This window comes from Gopherus evgoodei, chromosome 1 (assembly GCF_007399415.2).
Source record: "Gopherus evgoodei ecotype Sinaloan lineage chromosome 1, rGopEvg1_v1.p, whole genome shotgun sequence".
NCBI lineage: Eukaryota > Metazoa > Chordata > Testudines > Testudinidae > Gopherus > Gopherus evgoodei.
In genome coordinates, this window is record NC_044322.1 from 293,490,325 (window position 1) to 293,500,334 (window position 10,010).

A 10,010-nucleotide genomic window follows, 5' to 3' on the forward strand; every position below is an offset into this window, starting at 1 on the left:
GCAGATCTTGGAAACGAATCCTTCTCTATTTCGTTACCTGAGATTTCAAGTTTTTGATACTGAAACTCTTTTTTCGGGGTCAAACAATCATACAAGAGGGGGTCAGAGAAGGAATGAGATGTCAGGTGATCGACCCTTAAACCCAACAATTAAATGAATTTATTCCCAGCTGAACAAGTCAAGTGAAAGGCAGATCCACTTGGAAGACAAGTAAAGTCAAGCTGGTTTCCCTCTCCCCAGTAGGCGTTCGAGGATTTGCTTACTCGCTTGTAAGCAGTTTGATTGCTTTAGGTTCAGTTTTTTACCTCCCGTTTCCTTTAGCCTGCAGAATCCCACCCCTCCTATCTCCCCCAGTTTCGTCCCATGCCACTTTCAGTGGACTGGAAAGCAGTCTTCCCCGAGACAGCGGAAACACTGGGTAGCTAGGGATTGCCACAATTCAACCCAGCGTTCAAATCAGGAGACACCGGACAAACTGTTCTCCAGCATCCGTTAACAGGAACATGTGCGCTCTCATCACCGCCCACACAATAGACCACCTGGGTCTCCCTCTCTCTTTCTCTATACATCTCTTAATGCCCCCCCACACGGTAACCACAAAATCCAAATCACTGCAAGACAGCAAACATTGCAGACAGATCCAGCAGCAGCAGAAGCACTAACATCACTGCCTTACCTGGCAACCAGGGCAGGAGGAGTCTGTTTGTCCTTCAATGCTCTCCTCCTTGTCTAGTAGCAATCACACACGCTCTCTCTGCCTCTCATGGGAGGAGACTGCAATACCAAAAGGTGTGTGTGTGGCAGACCTCCCACATCCACCAGCAGGTTTCTATAGCCCCCTGCTCTCAGTGGGGCTCGCTTTGTGTTGGCTGTTAAGTTTCAGCTGCTGCTGGCTGGGCGGAGGAGGAGGAGGAGGAGAGATACTGGGGGCTGTGCAGCTCCTAGAGCATCACCACACTGCAGTTTCTCCAGGAATCCCTCCAGTGAGAGGCAGCCCATCATCCCCAGCCCTGGCTCCCTGATTGGCTGAGAGGCGGGGATGCTGCCTCCGCTATCCAATCAGGCTGCACGAATACTAGGTGGACCTGCTCAGCCGGCATCGCCCATCCCAGGGATCTGTTAGTCTCTGTCCCCCCCAGCGGACAAGGGGGCTGGGAGGGAGTTCCCTGCGAATGACAATCAAGGACATCAAATCAGTCCTCTGGACCGGCAGAGTGATAACCCCCAAGCAGTGCTGCAAGCGGCGCGCTGGAAACAGAGACGGCTGGGTGACCTGATTCGCCCCACCCCCTGGGACTTCATGCAATTTATAGTATGGCATTTACCGACCACAAAGAGAGGCGCAGTAAGAGAGAAGCAGGAGATGGGGGATGGGGCAGAGAGGTGAGCAGGAACCATAGGCACTAAAAAAAGTAAAAGAGCAAGATTCTTAATCAGCAGCAGAACCCAGGAGGAGGCTGCTGCTGCTGCTGCTTTCCGGGTGCAAACTGAGCTGGTGAACTTGTTCATTTCTCTGACCCCCTTTTAATACTTGTTTTTTATTTAATTGCCTTCTGGATGGGCGCTTTCCAACCCTACAGCTGTGAGGAGTTCGTGTGCAGTAACATCTAATCAATGGCTGCAAATAAAATTCGCCATAATTGAGTTCTTTGGTTTTTACAGAGCAGGTTTTATTGGCGTTTTCAGGTAAGGAAATATAACAGCTAACTTAATTACCTAGCTCCGTCCACTCTGAACTGGAGCTTTGATTAACACTGGTCTGCAAAATGTAACTGTACCACAAATTCAATTAACAGAAGCACATTTCTTCAACTTTTAATTAGACCTGTCCTCTTTGTCTAATGCTTAATAGAACATAAAGAGCTGCTCAGAGGTTCCAAAGGGAAATGGAGGCAGTTCTAGATGTAAATTTAGCTGTTACAAATATAAATAATGGATATAAAAAGAATAAGGTTCTTTCCTACCTAAATTACATTACTGCATGTAAATCGCAGGGTGTCGAGGTTTCTCAGAATTGCCAAATGGAAAACGTTAAATTCTATAAATAATAATGTCTCATTAATATCTTTCCTTTTCGTTGGCCAAAGGTACCACTCCAGGTCCAAAGGTGAATCCTAATCTACACTTTGTACACCACAGTTTGGCCAGTATAGGCTATTACAGGATTCCAATTCATATATAAAGCTTTAATAAATGGCAATACGTTCCACAACTATGTGCATGTTTTTATGTAGTATGCTTAGTGACAGATGCATTAACATATAAGGTGTAGATTATGGCATCTAGCCTTGGGGGAAGAGGAAAGGAGGGAGTGCACATCAGTGAGTAGTGGACGAGGGCATGACAACGCTGGAAGTCCTCATGCCCCAGCTGCCTTTGGAAGCACAGTGAGCAATAAGTCTTACTACACCTTCAGGAAAAAAAAGTATACTCTGCTTTTTCATACTCAACACTTCCCTAGTGTTTTCCAGGGGAAAGCTATGGCCCTGCTCCTGCTCAGTTCAAATGCACACCCTTTGGTCCTATCAGTGCTAGACAACTCCCCAGTTCTAGCAGTCAAAGTGTGACTGCTTCTTGTACAGCTATATTAGGCCATGATGATGGGAAGGGAAGAGGTAAAGGGGCTATTTGCACCGATCTAATGCACTGTGGAGGAACAGCTATAATTTAGCCCAAGAGGTCTAGCTATGCTCTGGGGGGAAATGTGGTATTTGACAAATTTCAGATGCAAAATCACACACCTATTTCCAGTGCATCCATAAAAACAGCTCTTCTGTTCCCAGATCCAAAGACCCCAGCAGCTGCTTTCTATATGTCATTTACTTGGTGAGTTAAAAGAAAGCTATTTCATTGCCAATAATTTTACAGACACAATACTGCATCCCTAGCACACTCACACATGCACAATGAAGTCAATGGGAGTTTTGTGTGCACAAGGAATGCAAGAATCAGGTCCTACAGGGTTGAGCAGTGTTTTGTTTATATAATTTAAGCCCAATGCGCTCCTTCTATAATGCAGGAAGAAATGAACAGAAATTAGCACATCTGGAGAAGGCAGCATGAGAACTGCATAGCTCCACTTCCCTATCTTAGAGGCCCTCCAAAGGAAGTCTGCCTGGTTTAAGGCAATGACGTATTTGGTAGGGGCTGGGTGTGTGTACGTGGTGGTGATGGTGGGGGGGAATTTGCATCATGCTCCCCTTCTAGCCCAGTCAAAAGTGCCTATGACTTTTTTATATTATACAAACTAAACATTATTTACCCTATGTAGTGATGCCTCCCTTACTGTAAGAAAACCTCACTCCCCTACTGAATATCTACTCACTACCACTCACCTCTCAGGGGAAAGAGGGTGAGTGTCTAACCCTGAACAAATTGCAAAAAAGTTCCTAAGGAATTCTTACAGCTATGAGAAAAGACAAGTCTTGCAACAAGTCTGGAGAGTAAAAATCATGGACAGGATGTGGGCAATAAACAATAAATCACGGAAACCCAGTCACCACATTGTGGGGCTGACAGTCCAAGTCCTTGCCACCCAGGGCTGACAGCCAGAGCCCCTGCCACCCAGGGCTCAAGTTGTAGTGGTCACATAAAATCACAGAGTCCGTGACCAACTTGTAACCTTACTCAGGATCCACAGAGGAAAGTCCAGTCTGACCAGAAGGGCCAGTTAGTCCTTCCCACTGCATTCATGAAGCACAATGATCAGCATTGTGGTTACTTCCTGAATAAATACACCCAGGCAGGGCCAACGATATTTCTAAAACATTAGATTAACTTTTCTTTTTTTAAAACGACATTAAGCAGTTATTACATGGGAAATCCTGCTTCAATAGGCTGCAGGACCAGACCCATATTTAACCTTGTATCTCTTGGTCATAGTCTACTCTAAATGATCACTCAGCAATGAGAACTATCAGAATACAGAGGCTTTGGAATGGAAGAACCTACAGTGCGCATCAGAGATGAAACTGAAAAACATGGCCTATCTCAAAAATTAAATAAAAATAGGAGAAAGTAATGGTATTTTTTCTTTGTCATTTTTATGCTTCTGTTCCCTGTAAGTTATGACTGGGAAGAAGGGGGTGGAGGGGAAGTAAATATGGACCACAGAGGTAAAATGGTGGTGGAGAGAGAGAAAAAGGGAGACCTATCTGTTCTACAAAATTTGAGGGAGCCTAAGAATGCTGGGAGCAAATAAAACCAAAAACACAAGCTCAGGCCATGACATGAATAAAGCTCTTACAAGTTTTACACCATATAAAGAGCAGATACAGGAATGATACATCATTGAGCTGACAGCAGATTCAAGAATGACAGAATGTGTAATATATCTGCGCACAGCACACTCAAACCAGCCATTGGGGCCCTGCCTCCGGGCCTATACTGCCACAGGATTCCCTTTCTAAGTCAGCCCCTGCGTGACTCAGGTCTAGTCTACACTACAGAGTTAGGTCGACCCAAGGCAGCTTATGTTGACCTAACTGGGTAAGTATTTACATTACAATGTTCCACCGATTTAACTCGCCCGCTACATTGACCTAATAACTCCACCTCTGCTAGAAGCATAACACTTAGTTCAATGTAGTTAGGTCGATGTAATGTCAGCATATACACTGTGTTACTTATGTCAACTTTAGTTGAATCCAGGAGGTTTCCCACAGTGCCCCACCATGACTACTCTAACCATGGTTTTGAACTCTGTTGCCTGGTGGCCAGGTACACAGGAATACGTCCCTCCCCTTTTAAAGGCCTGCAAATTTTAAATTCCATTTCCTGTTTGCTCAGCATGGAGAGTTCACATAGCAACTGCCCAGTTGACCGTGTCGGCTCCATGCAGCAAACATACTCATTCCTGGAGTCCACAGGAGATGGTGGATCTCCTGGCTTTGTGGGGAGAGGAGGCTGTGCAGTCACAGCTCCAATCCAGCCATAGAAATGTCACCATCTACGGCCAGATTATTTGGGGCATGGGGGAGAAGGGCTACAACAAGGACATGCAACAGTGCCACATGAAAATCAAGGCGTTGCAGCGGGCATACCAGAATGCAAGGGAGGCAAACAGTTGCTCTGGTGTGGAGCCTTAGACAAGCCATTGCTATAAGGAGCAGCATGCCATGCTCTGCGGTGACCCAAGCCCCATGGGCCCTGTGGATACTTCAGGGGAACTGGAGTCAAAGGCCATTGAAATGAATCCTGAGGACCAGGCATTGGACGAGGAAGAGGAAGAGGAGCAGAATGGTGGACAGGAGACCCGGGGATCCTGTGGAATGGCAAGCCAGGACCTCTTTTTGACTCCCGAATGAGCCACCCCCGGAAGTCCTGCACTGGCAAGCCTGATGAGGGGGAGTATGCAGTTTGCTTCAATATTGCAGGGACTCATCTGTTCAGTTACTTTTTTTTTTTTTTAATCAGGCTAGAAGGGATAGTGAAATAACCAACAGAGGTATATTTTCTACCTGCTTATCATTCCCCTGTACAGCTAGGCAGAGGGGACCCTGTGGAACAGTTTGTTTATGTGTACTGGGATATCCGGTGAATCCTCCATAGAGATCTAGAGGAAACTTTCTGAAAGTAGCCTGTAATCCTCTGCTGAAGGTTTCTGGGGAGGGCTGCCTTATTTCTTCCAACACGGTAGGATACTTTCCCATGCCAGTCAGCAATTACTTCAGCAGGCACCACTGAAGCACACTGGCTAGCAACCTATGGATCTGGTCTGCAGCTGGACCCATGCAGGAACTGTTCTGTTTCAGCCTCCATTCGCCTCAGGAGTGAGATAAATCACCACTGCTGTAGAAAATGGTGCCAGCATTCAGTTCAATTGCCCTATCCAATATACTGATGTCCATGGGCTACTCCCCTGTCATAAACAGATAGCTAAGGGTTAATGTCTCTTTCACCTGAAGCACCTGACCAGAGGACCAATCAGGAAACCGGATTTTTTCAACTTTGGGTGGAGGGAATTTTGTGTCTGAGGTTTTTGTTTTCTGCCTGCCTGCTTTCTCTGAGCTTTGGAGAAGTAGTTCTGATTTCTAATCTTCTGTTTCTAAGTGTAAGGACAAAGAGATCAGATAGTAAGTTATATGGTTTCTTTTCTTTGGTATTTGCATGAATATAATGCTGGAGTGCTTTGATTTGTATTCTTTTTGAATAAGGCTGTTTATTCAATATTCTTTTAAGCAATCGACCCTGTGTTGTGTCACCTTAATACAGAGAGACCATTTGTATGTATTTTTTCTTTCTTTTTATATAAAGCTTTCTTTTAAGACCTGTTGGAGTTTTTCTTTACTTCAGGGAAATTGAGTCTGTACTCACCAGGGAATTGGTGGGAGGAAGAAATCAGGGGAAATCTGTGTGCTTTGGATTTGCTAGCCTGATTTTGCATTCCCTCTGGGTGAATAGGAAAGTCCTTTTTGTTTCCAGGACTGGGAACGGAGAGGGGGAGTCACTCTGTTTGGATTCACAGAGCTTGTGTCTGTGTATCTCTCCAGGAGCACCTGGAGGGGGGAAGGGAAAAATGATTATTTCCCTTTGTCGTGAGACTCAAGGGATTTGGGTCTTGGGGTCCCCAGGGAAGGGTTTTCAGGGGGACCAGAGTGCCCCAAAACACTCTAATTTTTTGGGTGGTGGCAGCAAGTACCAGGTCCAAGCTGGTAACTAAGCTTGGAGGTTTTCATGCTAACCTCCATATTTTGGACGCTAAGGTCCAAATCTGGGACTAAGGTTATCCATTCGCCTCAGGAGTGAGATAAATCACCACTGCTGTAGAAAATGGTGCCAGCATTCAGTTCAATTGCCCTATCCAATATACTGATGTCCATGGGCTACTCCCCACATTGTCCCAACTCGTCCCCTTTACGCTGGGCTGTACTCCCCATGGCTGGGACTGCCACTGTGCTTTCTGAATCCCAAGGAGAAGTGTGAATGTTGTGCTTCTAACTTGTTAAGGAGAGTGAATGCACTCACAATAGTACTTCTGTCCATTGTTTCTTTAACAGCTGGAAATGTGACTTTGAGGGTCTCTCCATCCACACCAGCAGAGCGGCTTGGCCAGATAAGGAGGAAAAAGAAGAGGACAAGGGAAGACATGTTCCAGGAGCTCCTGCAAGTTTCTTGTGCTTCAGATTCTGAGCACAGGGCTTGAAGGGTCATGCCCAAGGACAGACTGCAAAGGGATAGTGAGGACAGGAGAAACAGGCAGCAAGAGATGATAGCACTCTGCATGGAGCAAAGAGACATGATTGCAGTCTCTGACTGAGCTTCAGGCTGAACAGAACTATGCTTGCCTCCCCCTGTAGCCCGTAAAGAACTGCATTCCGGGACCCCCTTACACTTCCTCCCTCAACCCCCACTCCATTCCACATATCTTCCAGGGCAGCAGCACTTCTTTTACCACTCCACCCCGCAGGAGAGTACACACAATCACAACCACACATACACTGACCTGTGAGAGAGACAGCTGGTGTATGTGTTTGTGAGATGGAAATGAATGTTCTTTCCCTTTCAAAGGTACTTTCCCCTGTATTTATAAAGTTTTTTTTTCAGTTTTAAATGTATATGTTTGCATGGGTTTTAGAATAAAAATCTATTTATGGAAACTTAATTCACTATTTATATGGAAACTTTATTATTCTACAACATACAGTTGCTGGGACTGACGTCATTCACAAATAATAGCAACAGATGCATTTGCAATGTTCTATTGCCACACACAGAGCACTTCTTACAAGGGTCATACCAGGGTGCAAAAAACACAGTGCCAGGCACAGCACACTACAGTAACGTATATTACTGTGGCACATTGCTAAAATGGTCCTTCAAAGCCTCCCTGAGCTGTATAGCTCCCCATTGAGCACTTTATATAGTCCTGATATCTGGCTGCTCAAAATCAGCAGACAGGCACTCCACCTCTGTGCCCTTCCTCTGCAGAAAACTTCTCCTTTGCTTCACAGATACTATGACGCACACAGCAGGCAGCTATGATCATGGGGATATTTTATTCATAGAGGTTTAATCTCATGAGAAGAGAGTGCCAGCAACCCTTTAAACAGCCAAAAGCACATTCAACAGTGATTCTGCACATGCTGAGCCTGTTGTTGAAGCGCTCCTTGCTCTGTCGAAGTGGCTGGTGTAAGGCTTCATGAGCCAAGGAAGTAAGGAGTAGTCTGGATCTCCCAGGATTGCTACTGACATTTCAACATCCTCAAGGGTAATCCTATGGTCTGGAATAAAAGTCCCTTCTTGCAGCTTTTTGTACACTCTTGTGCTCTTAAATATTCATTTGTTATGCACCTTCCTTGACCAGCCCGCATTGATATCAGTGGAACAACCCCAGTGATCAATCAACGCTTGCAATACCATAGAAAAGTAGTCGTTTCTGTTGATGTTCTCTGTGGCAAGGTGGTCTGGTGCTAAAATAGGGATATGCATGCCATCTATCGCCCCACCACAGTTTGGGAACCACTTTGCTGCAAAACTATCCACTATTTCCTTCACATTGCCCATAGTCACAGTCCTTCGTAGAAGGACACAATTAATGGCCTTGCACTCCTTGTATCACAGCAACCCCCACAGTGGATTTCCCAACTTCAAATTGATTCCTGTCTGATCAGTAGCAATCTGGCATTGCAAGCTACCACACAGAGATTGTCACTCACTTTTCCATCGTGAATTCAGCTCTTATTTTGGTGTCACTGCGCTGGAGGGCTAGAGTGAGCTCCACATACAGTTCCATGAATGTGGCCTTGTGCATCTGAAAGTTCTGCAGCCACTACTCATCAGCCCATACCTACATAATGATGCGATCCCACCAGTCAGTGCTTGTTTCTCAGGCTCAGAAATGGCAGTCCACTGTGTTCAGCTGCTCTGTGAATGCCAACAACCTTGAATTGTTTCTTTCCTTTGCAAACAGCAAAGCAGACTGCAGTCATATTCCCTCTCACAGCTCTGGAAATACTGCATGATCAGGCACATTCGTGACGCTCATCACAATACTGCAGGTTGTGTTCTTAATGCTCCTCACAGTACAGCAGAGCTATGCAGGATCCACGATTCTCTCAGAGACAGTGGATGCGGAGGTTTGCGGGTATTTTGAAAAGATGTACAAAACACAATAGGATGCCCATGGAATGATGGGATGGAGAAAACTGCATAATTGTATGCTAAACCCATGTTCCCAGTCACCCATGTGACTCATTTTCTCCCATGAGGCGTTGCAAACTCATCCCAAAACACCCTGTCCTAGAAGGAGAGCTGCACAGTGGGATAGCTACCCATGGTGCACTGCTTTCTGCATCTATGGAAGTGCTGCTAGTGAGGGTGCACTCTGCTGACACAAGGAGCATAATGTGGATGTGCAAAAGTGATTTAATTGCTGCAGCTGCTGTACGTAGCTTATGTGGACTGAACTTTGTAGTGTAGACTTGGCATCAGTAATGCCACAGCCAGTTAGATGCACAAGATGGTGGTTCTGCAATGGAAATGCCCTGAATGCCTGCGAAAGTGAATGATATTGATGGCATTGTTAACTTATTAAGTGGATAATTTAGAATAGTAAGTTAATAAGGATTCATCTATGACTCAAACAATGTCATCCAACAGATCTGTGTTACTTAGGGTTACAAGCATGCATTTCTGTTAGTAAGTTGCAGACTTAGTTTCTTGCACTAATCTTAGTTTATTTCTTTGATTTATTTTGCTTATTGTGACTCTCAAATATTGGTTTGTGGGCAGTCCACATAGCTAGTGATGAAGGAGATGGCAGATGGGTTAGGCTTTCAGAAACATTCTGATGGCATGAGTACAAGCCCTTTTTAGTTCTTCTATTTTTTGTGGTTTGAAAACACTCCATTTTGATATCCTACTTTCTTCTCTTAAGTTAAATGCACACCCCAGACTGAATTTATAAGAGATCCAAGGACAGATTCTTACTGAAAACACTAAGACATGAAATCACATCCTTAGCTAGTGGTAATTGGTGTCGCTCCACTGACTGCAGTGGAGCTATATAG

At 45.2% G+C, this 10,010-nt stretch overlaps 1 protein-coding gene across 5 annotated transcripts in view; it reads right to left on the reverse strand.

Moving 5' to 3' along the window:
* Positions 1 to 971, reverse strand: part of SYT1 (synaptotagmin 1) — a 526,016-nt gene extending 525,045 nt beyond the window's left edge. For 3 of the 5 annotated variants that reach the window (XM_030548646.1, XM_030548645.1, XM_030548644.1), the window contains exon 1: positions 677 to 970. The gene's annotated coding sequence lies outside the window, so the exon portion shown is untranslated. Of the gene's footprint in view, positions 1 to 676 lie in introns of all 5 variants that reach the window. The other 2 variants (XM_030548647.1, XM_030548651.1) reach the window with 1 other exon arrangement.
* Between the last annotated feature and the right edge of the window lie 9,039 nt (positions 972 to 10,010).